Source organism: Moschus berezovskii, chromosome 22 (genome assembly GCF_049115385.1).
Source record: "Moschus berezovskii isolate FMDL1 chromosome 22, NW_MosBer_1.0, whole genome shotgun sequence".
Taxonomy (NCBI): domain Eukaryota; kingdom Metazoa; phylum Chordata; class Mammalia; order Artiodactyla; family Moschidae; genus Moschus; species Moschus berezovskii.
Window position 1 is genome coordinate 24,405,298 of NC_142481.1, and position 17,684 is coordinate 24,422,981.

General features: G+C 42.5%; 1 non-coding gene across 1 annotated transcript; it reads left to right on the forward strand.

The window, feature by feature from the left end:
* The first annotated feature begins 14,999 nt into the window (after positions 1–14,999).
* On the forward strand, positions 15,000–15,080 carry TRNAL-UAA (transfer RNA leucine (anticodon UAA)). Its single transcript has one exon. It is a non-coding gene; the product is annotated as a tRNA-Leu (tRNA).
* Positions 15,081–17,684: the final 2,604 nt, after the last annotated feature.

A 17,684-nucleotide genomic window follows, 5' to 3' on the forward strand; every position in this document is an offset into this window, starting at 1 on the left:
CAGAAATAGTTTGGACCTAACAGAAGCAGAAGATATTAAGAAGAGGTGGCAAGAATACACAGAAGAACTATACAAAAAAGATTGTCATGACCCAGATAATCATGATGGTATGATCACTCACCTAGAGCCAGACATCCTGGAATGAGAAGTCAAGTGGGCCATAGGAAGCATCACTACGAACAAAGCTAGTGGAGGTGATGGAATTCCAGTTGAGCTATTTCAAATCCTGAAAGATGATGCTGTGAAAGTGCTGCACTCAATATGTCAGCAAAATTGGAAAACTCAGCAGTGGCCACAGGACTGGCAAAGGTCAGTTTTCATTCCAATCTCAAAGAAAGGCAATGCCAAAGAATGTTCAAACTACCACACAATTGCACTCATCTCACACGCTAGCAAAGTAATGCTCAAAATTCTCCAAACCAGGCTTCAACAGTACGTGAACCTCGAACTTCCAGATGTTCAAGCTGGGTTTAGAAAAGGCAGAGGAACCAGAGATCAAATTGGCAACATCCGCTGGATCATCGAAAAAGCAAGAGAGTTCCAGAAAAAAGATCTATTTCTGCTTTATTGACTATGCCAAAGCCTTTGACTGTGTAGATGTCAACAAACTGTGGAACATTCTTCAAGAGATGGGAATACCAGACCACCTGACCTGCCTCTTGAGAAATCTGTATGCAGGTCAGGAAGCAACAGTTAGAACTGGACATGGAACAACAGACTGGTTCCAAATAGGAAAAGGAGTACGTCAAGGTTGTATATTGTCACCCTGCTTATTTAACTTATATGCAGAGTACATCATGAGGAATGCTGGGCTGGAAGAAGCAGAGGCTGGAATCAAGATTGCTGGGAGAAATATCAATAACCTTGGATATGCAGATGACACCACTCTTATGGCAGAAAGCGAAGAAGAACTAAAGAGCCTCTTGATGAAAGTGAAACAGGAGAGTGAAAAGGTTGGCTTAAAGCTCAACATTCAGAAAACTAAGATCATGGCATCTGGTCCCATCACTTCATGGCAAATAGATGGGGAAACAATGGAAACAGTGAGAGACTTTATTTTGGGGGGCTTAAAGATCACTGCAGGTGGTGACTGCAGCCACGAAATTAAAAGACGCTTGCTCCTTGGAAGAAAAGCTATGACCAACCTAGACAGCATATTAAAAAGTAGAGACATTACTTTGTCAACAAAGGTCTGCCTAGTCAAGGCTATGGTTTTTCCCAGTAGTCACGTATGGATGTGAGAGTTGGAATATAAAGAAAGCTGATCACTGAACAACTGATGCTTTTGAATTGTGGTGTTGGAGAAGATTCTTGAGAGTCCCTTGGACTGCAAGGAGATCCAACCAGTCCATCCTAAAGGAAATCAGTCCTGAATATTCATTGGATGGACTGATGCTGAAGCTGAAATTTCAATAGTTTGGCCACCTGATGCAAAGAACTGACTCATTTGAAAAGACCCCGATACTGTGAAAGATTGAAGGTGGGTGGAGAAGGGGAAGACAGAGGATGAGATGGTTGGATGGCGTCACCGATGAGTTTGAGTAAACCTGGGAGTTGGTGATGGACAGGGAGGCCTGGCGTGCTGCAATCCATGGGATCACAAAGAGTAGGACACAACTGAGCGACTGAACTGAACCAGGGAAGCCCAAGAATACTGGAGTGGTTAGCCTATCCCTTTTCCAGGAGATCTAGAAACCACAGCTATTTTCACATCACAGCCATATCATGTAGTGCTATAGGTCATCTCAAAATATCTCTAATTCTTCAGTTCAGTTCAGTTCAGTTCAGTCGCTCAGTCGTGTCCGACTCTCCGCGACCCCATGAATCACAGCACGCCAGGCCTCCCTGTCCATCACCAACTCCCGGAGTTCACTCAAACTCATGTCCATCGAGTCGGTGATGCCATCCAGCCATCTCATTCTCTGTCGTCCCCGTCTCCTCCCACCCCCAATCCTTCCTAGCATCAGAGTCTTTTCTAGTGAGTCAACTCGACGCATGAGGTGGCCAAAGTATTGGAGTTTCAGCTTCAGCTCTAATTCTTAGCACCACCTTAAAATTATAGCTGTAGATCCATCACTGGAACTATCAACATTTTAATAAAAATCACACATATCACATAGAAATTGGTTTTAATATTTAATTGATTTTAATATTTAGATAACTGAATTTTAATATAAATTAGTTTCCCTTGTGATTCTATATGTTTTATTTCATACATTTCTGAGAAATATTCTGAGCAAAGGCCCATAGACTTCTGGTGTATGGAAGACTGGCAATGGGGTTCACAGCACCGAGAAGGTTAAGAATCCCTGAGGTAGTGAGAAGGTTGAGGGAGGGAGCAGTGCTTTTTTCAGGAAGAGGAAGAGTTTATGCTTTATCTTAAGCACTTCATCTTGATGCTTCAACTTATACATAATGTTTCTTTAAAAGGAAAAGTTGGTAAGTATAGAGACTAAATATGTACATGGTTTTGTGACATACAGTGAAATATAGTGAATAATATATAGTCACTATGTTTTGACAGGGATATATCCATGGGAAGCAAATCTATTGGTTAGGCATATTAATAACTCACTGAATTTCTGAGCCTAACAGAAAGGTATGTTGTGACTCTGGATTCTGTAGCTAGTTGTGGTATGCTAAAGGCCAAATAAAGATGCCTGAAATATGTATGTGTAACTTCTTCTTGCATAAGAAGAAAGCTAATAATCAATTAAGATAAACCAACATTTGCCTTATATCCATGTTCATGTTAGTGGTTGTAATAGATGTTGGAAATACACAATATGCTAAAATTTTATCAAGCATTAATGGTAGCTGCAGGCAGCTTTGGAAAGAGCACTTGACCAGGAGTCCATAGCCTCAAGTCATAAGCCCAAGTCTGACACTAGTATCTGTGTTACATTGTGCGTGTTTATTGTTGGTAAAATGGAGATAATGACTCTTGCTCTAACTTGTCTCCTAAGTTTGCTCTAAGGATATAAATGACAACATCAAATGTTAAGATGTTTAGGAAGGCTTGAAACATGATACATACACTGTTTCATAGAGATAACAGTGAAATATTGATATTATATTTTATGTTATGATTATAGAAACAACAGTGAAGTATTTCTTTCCCTGTACTGTAAAATATATTGAATATAAAACCTATTAGGAAAATGGGACTGAAAAATACATCATTATGTATTAAAACATAAAAGGCAAATCTAGCATATGACTATATCGATAACATAGGGGTTAAATTACTACAAGACTGAAGACACTGAACAATTGTTATCCTAAGCCACTGTTTGATTCCATAATAAAATCATTTCCCTATGGTGGGCAGTAAGCTTTCAAGTATGACCTGTAGGTACAGTAGCACAAGACAACAAGGGATTTATGCATGTGCTATTTAGATTTAGTAGCCCTAAGATCACAAAAAAACCACATTTAATTAGCAAAGTGCATTCAGTTCTAAAATTTAGATCACTTTCTCCAAATAACCTTGATCTTCAGAGATATCATACAAGTGCATGTTGACAAATATTGCAAACAAAGGGAAAAAGAGACCAATCTCAGGGTTTTTCTTCCTAAAAAAACAATTCTTTTTAATTATGCTTTTCATTATAACCTAGCAGAGAAGGATTTAAGTACTAGCCTGGGTCTTCCATTATCTAGCTCAATGTTGAAAGTTTATCTCTACAGTAAAATACACCTTTCACATTCTGGATGTTGCCGTATAAATCAAACAAAGAGAGCTGCGTTCCAATTCTCTCCATTACCACAGAAGCATACAAGTTACTCACCAGAACATTCTTTCATTTATAGCTTGAAGTGTTTTTCAACCTCAAGTATGCCTAGAAACATTCTTAAACCAAGGCTACTGTGATTATACCTATTAGAGTTTTATTCTTTATAAATTATCTAAGCCAAATGGAGTCCAAAATGCTGACCTTTGTCTGCCAATTGGAATAATCCCTAACCCTCAGTCATTTGCTAAAAGAGACAAATGGGCTAGATTTGAGTTCTGAAACTACCACCTCTGAATAAAAAGAAAAAAATAGCAAAGCTTAATATGCACCTGGGAAAGGCACAGTTAATGGTAGAGAACTGTGGGCTCTAACCTGCTTATGTTCATTACTTCCCAAGCATAGACACTTGCACAGAGATACCAAGACATAACGTTTATTAACTCACACAGATGAACCTGAGTGACTAAACGTTCTAAAATGAGGAGAAGCAAACCTCAGTCAATTCTCCCCGCATCCTAGACGGTGCACACACACCCACTGAAACACACCCTTGACAAGCATAAAATCCACAAGTCCTTAAACAGTTTTGTAGCCATCAATTACAAATTAATGAAACCTGCTGAGGCAGAAGCACAGACGCACAGTTCAAGATTTAAGCACCGAAGCGAGGCAGACGCCTGATAGAAGGAGTCAGAAGTTCCAAAATGGGAAGGATTGTGTCCTGGACACCAAAGCAGACCATTGGTTTCTGTAGCACAGCAAATGATTTGAAAGACCGTTCTCCCTTGCCACCCACATTTCTAAACATTAAAGCTGAATATTCCCAGTCTTCTATAAGGTTGTCCTGATGGTGGCCAAAGCTTTGGTCAATGGTTTTGTTCCTGCTGGCTGGCTTCAAGGGCTTTGCTCCCAAAGAAGTTCTAAGCATCCTTCCTTTTTCCATACTCTTGGGAAAGGGATGCTCTGTTCACTTCCTGTGAGCTTAGATTTATGAGGTACTGAGAAACAGGAATTTGGGGGTCCTTCAAGTTATCTTCCTAGATTTAACACAGTAGGCAAGGCGACACAGGGTCTTGGCACAGGTTAACACATTTGAGATGTTTGTTACTCTAACCAAGCTGACGCCCCCAATGAAAGCAAGAACAAAGCAACAACTCAAGAAGTCTTCCCCTCACTGTCCCCACCCCTCAAACACAGCGCATCCCTTCTTGAGTTCAGGCTCCCGAGTGCAGAAACTGTAGCCTTGACTGGGGAGAGTGGCATCCCTTTCTCAGCAGCAGGCTGTGTTTGGAAAGGATGGATTTTTCCCAGTATCTGATAAGCCTGAGACATTGTGACTGTCACTCTGAGGGTGAGCCACATGGGGTTCAAAAGAAGGAATGCGGTTTATAAACAGACACATGAGAGGGGGAAGAGTACACAAAGTCAGGAGAGGGAGGGCACTGATATCAAAGACCATCCTGGATGGACCACTCTCCCTGTGCCTGTAAGAGGCTCCTAGGCTATTCTAATTATAAATATTTATATCCATGGAAGCAAATTCAGAAGGATTTATATCTCTGGGGAGTGTAGATCAATAGATCTAAGCAAGCCTCCTCTCCAGGCTGACCACTTAACACTGTTATCACCGATTAGGGCGACTCAGCCCTCAGGGAGGGTGTCGGTTCTCCTCTTGTCCTCTGGAGGTCCACCCCACTCTTGGCCCCAAGAGGAAATCAATAACAAGACGCAGGGATCGATACTCAGGACATCTGCTTGGCTGCAGTGGCTCACCGTAAGATCAGAGTTTGGTTAGCCCTTGTCTGTCCCGCGAACTCCCATTCTTCCCTCATGGCCCCTTGGGCTTCTCAGATCTGCTCCGGGGGTGAGGGGAGCATCCTGATTTTGATGTTTAACTCATTAACTGCAATTAGCAGAAATGCTGGTGACTCTTCCCAGGAAGGAAAGACAGACTTGGTTATCATTTGCCTCACTTTCCGAAAAGTGAAGAAACTTACCAGACCTCGAGGACTGGGTCATTTCCTGCCCCATGGCCCGTGGCATGTGTCCTGCTGCCGACCATCCGGCTACCAAGTTCTGTCGGAGCGGCTGGAGCGGGCTGGGTTTCTGTTCCAGGTCTGCCTGCGTCTCCCTATGCTTGGTCTGCAGTTGATAGATCCTCTGCTCCTGAAGCATCCAGCTATTGACCCGCCCAGGAAAGAAAGAAAAAAATGGGAAAAAAAAATCAATTAATACTAAACGGCTTAACAAAACCCTGCATAGCACAGGCCTGAAGCTTACAGGGTAGGAGTTGGTGTGGTCTCAGTGGCAAGTGGTTGTGGGGACAGGCTCAGCCAGCCAGAAAAGCTGATGTTCCAGGGACAGGAAGCCAATATGGTAGGCGTGATCACACATATATGCACACAGGCACACACACACACACACACACAAACACATGGCAGCTCGGTCTGACATGCCTTAGTCTGGCAGCAAAGAGGACAGTGCAGGTACATGTTCATTGTGAGCCGGTGGAAGGCAAACCATTCACCGAAACAGAAGGAGGACTGAAATCAAACTGATAGAAATGGTGGGTATTTTTCTATTTTCTGGGTTTTTCTGGGGGGTGGTTGTGGTGGTGGGTGTAGAAAGAGAAGAGATATTGTTTTGTTCTGAAAAGGTAATACCGTTTACGTGTTGCAGGAGTGTCACCCCAGGCATTTCTTTGCGCGTCTCCCTATTACACCATCACACGCAGAACCACATGAAGCTTTTTTTAAGGGAGGGGGGCAATAAAATGGGGGAGCACCATACCTCAGCCGACAGGCCCTTTCTCTTCTGCACGATCTGGCTTTGAAGGCTCAGGATTTTTTTGCATCTCGCTGTTCCAGCTGTAAAGAGTTTACATAGGGAGGGAGCAAGGAAGGATCATGAATGTCAACCAATGAGCAATTAGCATGACAAGACTAAAGTATTGATCCACTAAAGCTCACTGCACAGCTGTAGCCCCAGAGGTAGAGCGGCTCCCCCGTCACTAACTCCAACAGTGCATTTCAGAAGCCTGTAATGTAGGGCTATAATGTAGAACTACTTTTGTAGCTCTGGCCCCTTCTCGGGTCAGGGGAGGGTGGCACCCTCTTGTTGCTCACCTGTAGCTTTTGAGGGTCTCCATTCCTGGGCAGAAAGCAGAGGGTAGCATCAAAGATGGAAAGAGTTTGGTTGTCCTATTTCATTCATGTTTAAAAATACAGCTCCTTCCTGATGGCACCAGGCAGTTCTATGTATTGATTGGAGAAGGGCGAGGGCGAAATCCTGGCCTGACAGCTGGGGCTGGAACTAGTGTGGTTCACCACTCTGCATGGTCAGGGGCAAACTGCCTTCTGTAGTATCAGCTTCTAGGCCAATCCATATACACACTTTCTGAGCACGTTGGATTCAGTTTAGACGCTAAGCATCAAAATAGGAGGGGAAAAGGTGCTATTTCACTAAATAAGCACCCTTATTTCCAGGTGTAAGACTATGGAAATGGTAACTCACTCCAGTATTCTTGCCTGGGAAATCCAATGGGCCGAGGAGCCTGGTGGGCTACAGTCCATGGGATCGCAAGGAGTCACTCAGACATGACTGACTGACTAACACTTTTTTAAGGCTGTAATGCATCAAAAGAGAAAATGATGGAGCCTGGGACTTGGCAGATCTGGTGATTAGATGACACCAGCCTGGTGAGGCATTACCCTGTAAGCTTCTCCATTCTCCACTGATTCTTTCTCTTGTTATTTAGTCGCTAATTTGTGTCTGACTCTTTTGCGGCCCCCATGGATTGTAGCCTACCAGGCTCCTCGCCATGGGACTTCCCAGGCAAGAATACTGGATTGTGTTGCCGTTTCCTTCTTCAGGAGATATTTCTGATCCAGGGATCAAACCCGCATCTCCTGCACTGGCAGACAAATTCTTTACCACTGAGAAGGAGGGAAGCCTCCTTCTCTTGTTACTCTCAACCATATTCATGTTAACCTTACTTCTACTTTTCCCCCTATCCATTCCATGCCTTCCCTAAATTCACTTCTTAAATTGCTTTTCCAATTTTTTTCATACTCTTCTTTAAATATCCACTAGGGGCCCATCTCTTCCAGGAAGTCTTCCAAATAGTTGGGATCATATAGTCCTGTGTGCGCTCCTAACATGTGCCCAGAACTTCTCTGTCATGATGAACAGTACAGCTATAGCCTCTGTGCTCAAAGAACTTACAGCCCAGCTGAATCAATGAGCTACCCATTGACAACAAAACTATCTGTCCACTCTCCACCCTCCAACACCTATCTATCCTCTATCCACTTGTTTCATTCAATCTGTGTTTATTGAGAATTTCCTATTGTCAGGAATCCTTTGCTGAGAATACAATGGTGTGGCAGAGACTTGTGCGTATGTGCGTGCTCAGTTGCTCAGTTGTGTCCAACTCTTTGCGATCCCATGGACTGTAGCCCACCAGACTCCTCTGTCCATGCGATTTCCCAGGGAAGAATACTGGAGTGAATTGCCATTTCCTCCTCCAGGGGATCTTCCTGATCCAGGGATCAAACTCGTATCTCCTGTAATGGCTGGTGGATTCTTTACCACTGCACCATGTGGGAAGCCCGGAAGAAACTTGAGTGCCTGCTAATAACCATTTTCTCCTCTTCTTTGTGAATACATAGGTAATCTTTTATTTCCCAGCTCTTCTGACTGAGTTCCACCCAGTGGAATGTGGGTGGATATGATGCATGCCTGGCCTGGCTCATAAAAATCTCCCACATGACCCTTTATTCTCTTTTCCTTCCACTGTGACTTTGATGGCAATAGGTTGAGATCTAAAGGGTGAGTGAACTAAGGGAACATGAAGGTGTTAACAGAAATGGGGAAGAGAATGTGCAAAGACGCTGTTGTAAGATGGAGTGAGGTATATTCTAGGAATGGAAAGAACACTAGTGTAAGTGGAACACAGAGAATGAGAAGGGATACGGTGCAACGTGAGGATGGGGAAGCAGGTAATGTCCATTCAGGGGCTTATAGGTTATGGATTTTAGTTTCCACCCTAAGATCATTAGGAAGCAATTCAGTTTTAAGTAAGACTGATAACAAAATCATATCTGTATGTTGAAAAGTTCTCTCTGGCTGCAGCATGAAGAATGAATTGATAGCTCCATTTCCAGCCATATGGTAGAACAGATACCCCAAAAAGGCTTCCACCAAAAAATGTTAAGATGTTCCAAATAAAATAGAACATATATTCTTTTAAATAAGTGACTAAGGGGAATTCCTTGGCGGTCCACTGGTTGGAACTCAGCTCTTTCACTGCTGGGGCCCAGGTCTGATCCCTGGTCAAGGAACTAAGGTCCTGCAAGCTGCACAGCATGACCAAAAAAAGGGCTAAGCTTGCAAGTACAGAACCTTCCAAGTTCCAGATACAATGAGGGAAACAAATGAGAAGAGTAAGCCATGGAACATGTATCTGCATTGAGGAACACTGCCCAGTATCAGTGATCACAGGGATTAGTTTTAAACTCCTATACAGGGACAGGGCCCATGAAAGTTAGGAATTTGGAACTGATCATCCCGACGTAAAACTGTGACCTTTAAAAGGATGGCCTAGGGAAAATAAACCCATATGTTGTCTTTTCTTGGCCCAAGGGTAGGAAAAAGTCTCCCCTGAGAATCTGTGACTATGCTTTACAGGCTTGGAAATTTAAGAATTAAAATCAAACTTGATCTCAAGCTATATCCATGTGACATTTGGCAGGAGCAAATCCAAGAAAATGCTCCGGAGAGTCTCAGCTTCATATAGGTCACCTAGGTTTCTTGTAGAGAATGCCCTGTCAAAGATGTACCAATGTGTTATAAAACTAAAAGCCATGAGTGAGAGGTAGGCAAAGCAAACAGCAGATTTAGACCACTGAGAACTTCAGAACTTCAGGTGACAGGACAACCTGGATTGCAAAAGAAGTATATTGAAAGTGATTAAATACATAAAAGAAGGTATCAAAATCATACAAAAAAATAGCAAGACATTATGAAAAAAAGAAAGTGAACCGGAGAGGGATAAGAATACTGTATTGGGATCAAGAGTGACTCTCTAACTAAATGTGCAGGACTCTTGGTACATATCAGAATTTAGGAAGCAGTCATCTTTATCTTTTCTCTCTTTATGTTAAATATGTTATTTATATAGGACAAACCTCTCACTTGCTTTGTTAGTGACATCTAAAAGGTAAGGGCATAATGAGTGCCCCAAAGCCAGGAAGCATTTTCCATATTTGAAACTGATGGTCAACTCATAAGACATTCTCTGTTATGACTGCTGAAATGTCTCATAAAAGAAAATATTAATATCATCTCAGTGTGATTCCTTTGCTTCTTTGCACTCTTCAGTTCAGTGTTCTCTTTCCAGCTGGGCACAAATTGAGGACACTGGCCTTTTCAATGGTGGACAAAGAGCCATAAGGGGAGGGAGGTGGCAAGCATCAAAGGAAAGCTCAAAGTAAGGAAAGTTCATTATTTTATAAGAAACTTTTTTATTGCTACTGTTTCAAAAATTATTTCTATGCCTCACAAAAGAACTAGGAATAAGCAATGTGGTAGCATCAAGAGGTTACCGGGTCAGTCTGAGCTGCTGCTCTGAAGGGACCAACTTCTTCATAAAGAAGTTCCTTTACTGGACAAAGGCTTGATCTACAATAAGGGTTTTTGGTAGTGGAGAGACTTATATGGAATTAGATAATTCCTGATGCAAAGAATTGACTCACTGGAAAAGACCCTGATGCTGGGAAAGATTGAAGGCAGGAGGAGAAGGGGACGACAGAGGATGACATGGTTGGATGGCATCATAGGCTTGATGGACATGAGTTTGAGCAAGCTCCGGGAGTTGGTGATGGAGAGGGAAGCCTGGTGTGCTGCAGTCCATGGGGTCGCAAAGAGTCGGACACTATGAGCCACTGAACTGAACTGAGACCATTCCAAGCATGAGGAATCAGGTCAATTTCACTCACCTCTGTCTTGTGAGACACTGATCATCATCATTATCATCATTACCTTTTACTGAAGTTTAGCTACCTGCTAGACAACATGTTATTTGATTTACCATCAGAAAGCCTCTGCAGAGTGGGCATTAATATATCCCCTGATGACAGATACAAAAAATGAAATCATCCAAATGTTCTCATATTATATTAGAACCAGCATAAGATAAATGCCCTCAGCCTTTCCTTAGCTGGTTTAGATAGGGGCAAAGTCATTCATGGGATCCTCAAGAGGCTCAGTGGTAAAGAATCTGCCTGCCAATGCAGGAAATGCAGGAGACATGGGTTTGATCCCTGGGTTGGGAGGATCCCCTGGAGGAGGAAACGGAAACCTACTCCAGTATTCTTGCCTAGGAAAACCTACGGATAGAGGAGCCTGGCGGGCTACAGTCCAGGGGGTCACAGAGTTGGACACAGCTGAGTGATTGAGCATGCATGTAAAGTCATTCATAGCCCTAAGAAGGAAAGGGGCTGATAGGGAATTTCTTTCTTCATGTGCTTTCAGAGAAGATTGTGTTCTGAGCAGCCAAAATAAAGACAATTGAACTCAATAATATTTGTCTTTCACCTGCTCGCAAATGCACATTTACCCCAGTTGGAGAGAGATACTTGGAAAATAATGATTTACAGAATTTGGTGTATTGCTGGAGGTGCTTTTGATCAGCTATTTATCATATAGATGGGCAGTATCAGACTGTAAGTGCCTCTCCTGTCTGTCCCTGCTCAGTTTCTGTATGTTCTTTTTTTAAGTTTGTTTATTCATTTTTGATCGTTCTTGGTCTTTGTTGCTGCTCGCAGGCTCTTCTCTAGTTGCAGCGAGTGGGGGCTACCCTCTGGTTGTGGTGCACGTGCTTCTCATTGCCGTGGCCTCTATTATTGCAGAGCACGGGCTTCTCTAGGAGAGCCTGCTCCAAAGATGTGGCGCGAGGGCTTAGTTACCCCATAGCATGTGAGATCTTCCTGGACAAGGGACTAAGCCCACATCCCCTGAATTGGCAGGCCGATTCTTAACTACTGGACCTCCAGGGAAGTCCTGTATGTTCTTAAAAGAGTGGCTTTTTAATCCCTGTATTTGCTTCTTGCATTTTGTTCTCTCCTCTGTCTGTGGCTCATCCCCTCGCTCTTACTCCTGCCCCCTCTCCACAGATTTTCTTTAACATTGTATGTGGAAAAATCACACATACACATGTGCATATTATGAATCTGTACAATATAGGGTACAACTTGGTTTTTCTTAGAACCTTTTCTAAGAGATGAATCCTAATGATATTCCCACCATCAGGTAACTAGGAGATTTGGGCTGGAAGCATGATGGCTCCTTAGGTCAAGGAGTAAATAGCCAGTGATTAGAGAATACAGTAAAGAAAGGCTAGAGGAAAAGTTTATCAATAGCTATAACAGATCACAGAGTTCCTGTTAATAGTTTATACAACTGGAATTATCTCAATATGTGCTTTGAGGTTTTCAGTCTTTATGGTGTTCTTTCTCATACTAAAGCAAAGTTTACCTAAGAGACAATGCCTTATTTTACAATTTCTTGGTACTGGTACATTTTGAGCCCACAAGCCCCATTTCAAGTGAATGTTTACATATAATGTCTATCATCACTGTCTTTATATACATAGCAGCATCTTGTGTTCATAGATATTGTGGTTTTAAAGATTTGTCCTCTCATCTGTTTAATTTTCTTGCCCTAGTTAAAGAGGAGGACTCATACCTGCAAAGGACTATTTGCGTTTTTTTTTGCTTGCAGCTTGAATTAGCCCACTGTCTCACCGAATACTTATAACCAGTTCCTACTGATAGCAAGAGAAGCTTTATTGTTAAAGATTTTTTTTACCTATTAAAAGAGGTTTCTGGGTATTAGGCTTTAGAATCCTATCTCCATTTCTTCTTGAAGGGAAAATCAGAAAGAAAGCATTTTGAAATTATGCCTTGCACATAATAGGAATTCAATCAATATTGATTTCTTCAGTTTTCAAAGAAATATTTTGATTCAAATTGTACTGGAGGGATAAACACAAATGGCAGTTGTATTTATTGTGTGCTCAGTGATGGAGAAATGATGTTTGCACAATACCCAACAATGCATCACATGCACCAAAATAAATTTAAGATAAATTAAAAACATACAAATAAAACCACAAAATTACTAGAAGAAAGGAGAGAATTAAAAAGGATAATATTGGAGTAAGAGAACTCCTTGCAAAATATGAGACAAAACCCAGAAGTCATAATATAAGGATTCAAAACTTCACTATAATAAACATAAGACAAATTCCTATGTGGCAAAAATCATCATAATCAAAGTAAAAAGAGAGATGAAAGATTGGGAGTTTCTATAATTCATATCATAAACAAGTTGCCAATTTCTCTAATATATAAAGACCTGCTACAAATCAATGTACGAAAATTTAATAACCTAATGGAAAACAAGCAAGTAGTTCATAGGAAAAACAATTTCACTCAAAGCAAGAGAAATGCAAATTAAATACTCACTGAGACACCATTTTATACTTAATATATTGGCAAAATTCCCAAATTACTGACAAAACAATTTACCGGTGAAGATGTGGCAAAGCAAACTTTTTCAGATAATGCTGATGGGGGTAGAAACCAGCACCAAACTCCATGGGATGCAATTTTCCAAGATATATTAAAATTACATGTACATACCCTTTGGCCTAGCTATCTCAGTTCTATAATTTATCCTACCGATATACCTGTACACATATGGAAGATGGCACATGTAAAAGGCTGTGCATTGCAGCTTTGTAATAAATAGTAAAGGACTGCTGCTGCTGCTGCTAAGTTGCCTCAGCCGTGTCTGACTCTGTGCGACCCCATAGATGGCAGCCCACCAGGCTGTCCCGTCCCTGGGATTCTCCAGGCAAGAACACTGGAGTGGGTTGCCATTTCCTTCTCCAATGAGTGAAAGTGAAAAGTGAAAGTGAGGTCGCTCAGTCGTGTCTGACTGACTGACCCCCTGGACTGCAGCCTACCAGGCTCCTCCATCCATGGGATTTTCTAGGCAAGAGTACTGGAGTGACTTGCCATTGCCTTCTCCAAGTAAAGGACTGTTGCTGCTGCTGCTAAGTCACTTCCGTCGTGTCCGACTCTGTGTGACCCCATAGATGGAAGCCCACCAGGCTCCCCCATCCCTGGGATTCTCCAGGCAAGAACACTGGAGTGGGTTGCCATTTCCTTCTCCAATGTGTGAAAGTGAAAAGTGAAAGTGAAGTCGCTCAGTCGTGTCCGACCCTTAGCGACCCCCACGGACTGCAGCCTACCAGGCTCCTCCATCCATGGGATTTTCTAGGCAAGAGTACTGGAGTGGCTTGCCATTGCCTTCTCTGAGTAAAGGACTAGAAACTACCTAAATGTCTCTTAGGAGGAGACTAATTAAATACATGATGGTTTATCTGACAACAGGATATCATGAAGCTGTAGAAATGACTGATGAGTCTCCTACATTGAAATTCCTTCTCTGTATCCATTTCAGGAAAATAAAATAGATAGCAGGAGAAGTCCAGAAAAACCATAAATACCCATAAGCGCGATGTCAAAAAAAAGTGCAGAGCAGGGTATATGGCAGTTGTTTGTGTAAAAACGGGGAGGGCTGTATATGCATACAGCTATTTGCTTGTATGGGCTTCCCAGGGGGTGCTAGTGGTAAAGAACCCACCTGCCAGTGCAGGAGACCCAAGAGACAAGGGTACGATCCCTGGGTCCAGAAAATCCCCTGGAGGAGGGCATGGCAACACACTCCAGTATTCTTGCCTGAAGAAGCCCATGGATTGAGCCTGGTGGGCTACAGTCCATAGGGTCTCAAAGAGTTGGACATGACTAAAGCGACTTAACACGCATGCACATTTGCTTGTATATGCATACAATAACTCTAGAAGGGCACACAAAAACTGGATATCAAGGATCGCCATTGAATAAAGTAAGGTGGGAGACACAGAACAAGAGAATTTTCACTGTGTACCTTTTGTACTTCTAACAGAGATTCCGTATTTTAAAAGTTAATTAATTAGTTAAAAAAAAACTTTCATACATAGGCATGTCCGTAACTACACATACACACACATGCAGAACAAACTTCATTTGCTCTGACTTCAGATCTAAAAAGATAAATAAATTCCCAGCATGCTAGCTTCTTGGCAAGGCTACTGGGCCTTGGGAATTAATGACACACATGTTATAATTAGGGTTAGGTGGGATTCATCAGCAAGCAGGATGGCCGAGTGGTTAAGGTGTTGGACTTAAGATCCAATGGGCTAGTGCCTTGTGGGTTCGAATCCCACTCTCAGTAGATTCGGTTTTGGGACCTCCCTGGTGTGGCTAAGATGCCACATTCCCAATGCAGGGGTCCCGGGTTCCATCCCTGGTCAAGAAATTAGATTCCACATGCCACAACTAAGATTCCAAATGCACAATGAAGATCCAATGCAATCAATCAAATAAATAAATATTTGGGCTTCCCAGGTGGTGCTAGTATTGAAGCAGGAGATGTAAGAGACGTGGGTTTGATCCCTGGGTTGAAAAGATCCCCTGGAGAAAGAAATAGCAATTCGCTCTAGTATTCTTGCCTGGAGAATCCCATGGACAGAGGAGCCTGGTGGGCTACAGTCCATGGGGTTGCAAAGAGTCGGTGTGATTGCAGCGACTAAGCATGCATGCATCAGCCAAACATGGCTGTCTCCTGAACTCCTAGCACTTTACCACACACACTTGTTGAATGAAAAAATGAAAACTGAAGGACAAGCTAAACAGCAAATGGACTTTGCGAATGATCCCAACTACCAATACAGTAAAAATAAACACAGTTGTAATGCTCAGTTAAGTCTGGAGACATGGTTTCCACTGCACAGCTGTGGGCTTGGTAAAGTAAGTCATCTGGACAGGGAGAGGTGGCTGTCACATTGGTGAATAATGAGTGTGGACTGGATCATTTCCAATGCTCCTTCCAGTTGCATTTTTCCTTGAACTATCCCAACTGCAACACTCTTTAGCAGAGTGTGTGAGTAAGCTCTTCACTGTCGCATAGTGTCTAGTGTCCGTCTTCCCAAACCTGGGAAGACCCCAGATTACGCTGCTCTCAGTCTTCTCCTCTTTGCCTTAAAACACACAAAAGTCTTCCCTCCATAAAACCTTCTGAGTCACTATTTTATTTAATTCTCTCTTTCTCCCATTTCTCTCTTCCTTTTTTCCCCAAATTTTAAAACATGGATTTATAACTGCTTCTCCCATGATTTAAATTTTGTTTGTGTGTCTGTTTCTTCTTAAGCCAAAATTGACATCACATTAAATTAACCATTTAGAGTGTACAATTTAGTGGCATTTAGTTCATGCACAATGATGTCCAATTATCACCTCTATCTAGGTCTAAACTATTTTCATCACCCTCAAAGCAGACCTTGTACCCACTAAGCAGTCACTCCCTCCTCTCATCAGCCTCTGGCAATCATCTTCCAATGTCTATGGGTTTAGCTATTCTGGATATTTCATCGTAAATGGCATGTGACCTACGTAACCTTTGATGTCTGGTTTCTTTTACTTAGCATAAGTTTTTTTGAGGTTCACCCATGTTGTAGCATATGTCTGCTTCATTTCTTGTTATGGATGAATAATATTCCATTGTGTGATTATACCATGTTTTGTTTAACCATTCATCCGTTTGTGGACATTTGTGTTGTCACTCCTCTTGGCTTTGTGAATAGTTCTGCTGTGGACATTCGTGAACACATATATGCGTGAATATCTGTTATTCAATCGTTCTGGATAAACACCTAGCAGTGGGTTTGCTGGCTCAGACAGTTAATTCTATATCTAGCTGTTTGAGGAACTTTTTGTGTTTGTCTTTTTTTTCAGTAGTTAAAAAAATTTTATTTGTTTAATTTTGGCTGTGCTGGGTCTTCACTGCTGTGTGCATGCTTTCTCCAGTCGCGGTGCGCAGGCTTCTCACTGTGGTGGCTTCTCTTGTGGAGCACAGTCTCTAGCTGTGTGCGCTTCAGTAACTGTGGTGGACAGGATTAGTTGTCCCACGGCATGTGGAATCTTCCTGGAGTGGGGGTCCCCTGCATTTGCCAGTGGATTCTTCACCACTGGACCACCAAGGAAGTCCCTTGTGTCTCTTTCTGAAGCAGCTTGCTTAGGCTCAGGTGCAGTCATTCATTACAGGCTCATTCATTCAATAACTATTTATTACGTGCCTGCTAAGAAACAGGCCCTTTGCTCAGACACTAGAAGATTTGAGGGTAAGTAAGACAGTTGGAGAAGACTCTTGAGAGTCCCTTGGACTGCAAGGAGATCCAACCAGTCCATTCTAAAGGAGATCGATCCTGGGTGTTCATTGGAAGGACTGATGCTAAAGCTGAAACTGCAATACTTTGGCCAACTCATGCGACGAGTTGCCTCACTGGAAAAGACTCTGATGCTGGGAAAGGTTGGGGGTGGGAAGAGAAGAGGACGACAGAGAATGAGGTGGCTGGATGGCATCACCGACTGGATGGACATGAGTTTGAGTGAACTCCGGGAGTTGGTGATGGACAGGGAGGCCTGGCGTGCTGTGATTCATGGGGTCGTGGAGAGCTGGACACGACTGAGCGACTGAACTGAACTGAACTGAATTGAAGACAGTTAATCCCTTGAAGGGTCTCATGGTCTGACATAAAGAGGTAGACAGGAAAATGAACAAAACATAAACTGGATAGCGTCTTTCCAGTAATGCAAACCCTCCAGGAACTCATCATTGCACCCAGAAGAAACCCCCAAATCTGTACTAGAAGCTTTACAACTCTGCCTACACCTGTGACCTCATGTAATCTCCATGTGGGAAAAATATGAAGTGTTATGGAAGTTCAGTGTTAGGAGAGAGAACTTCAGGGAGGAGACGAGATTTGGCTTGTCCCTTAGG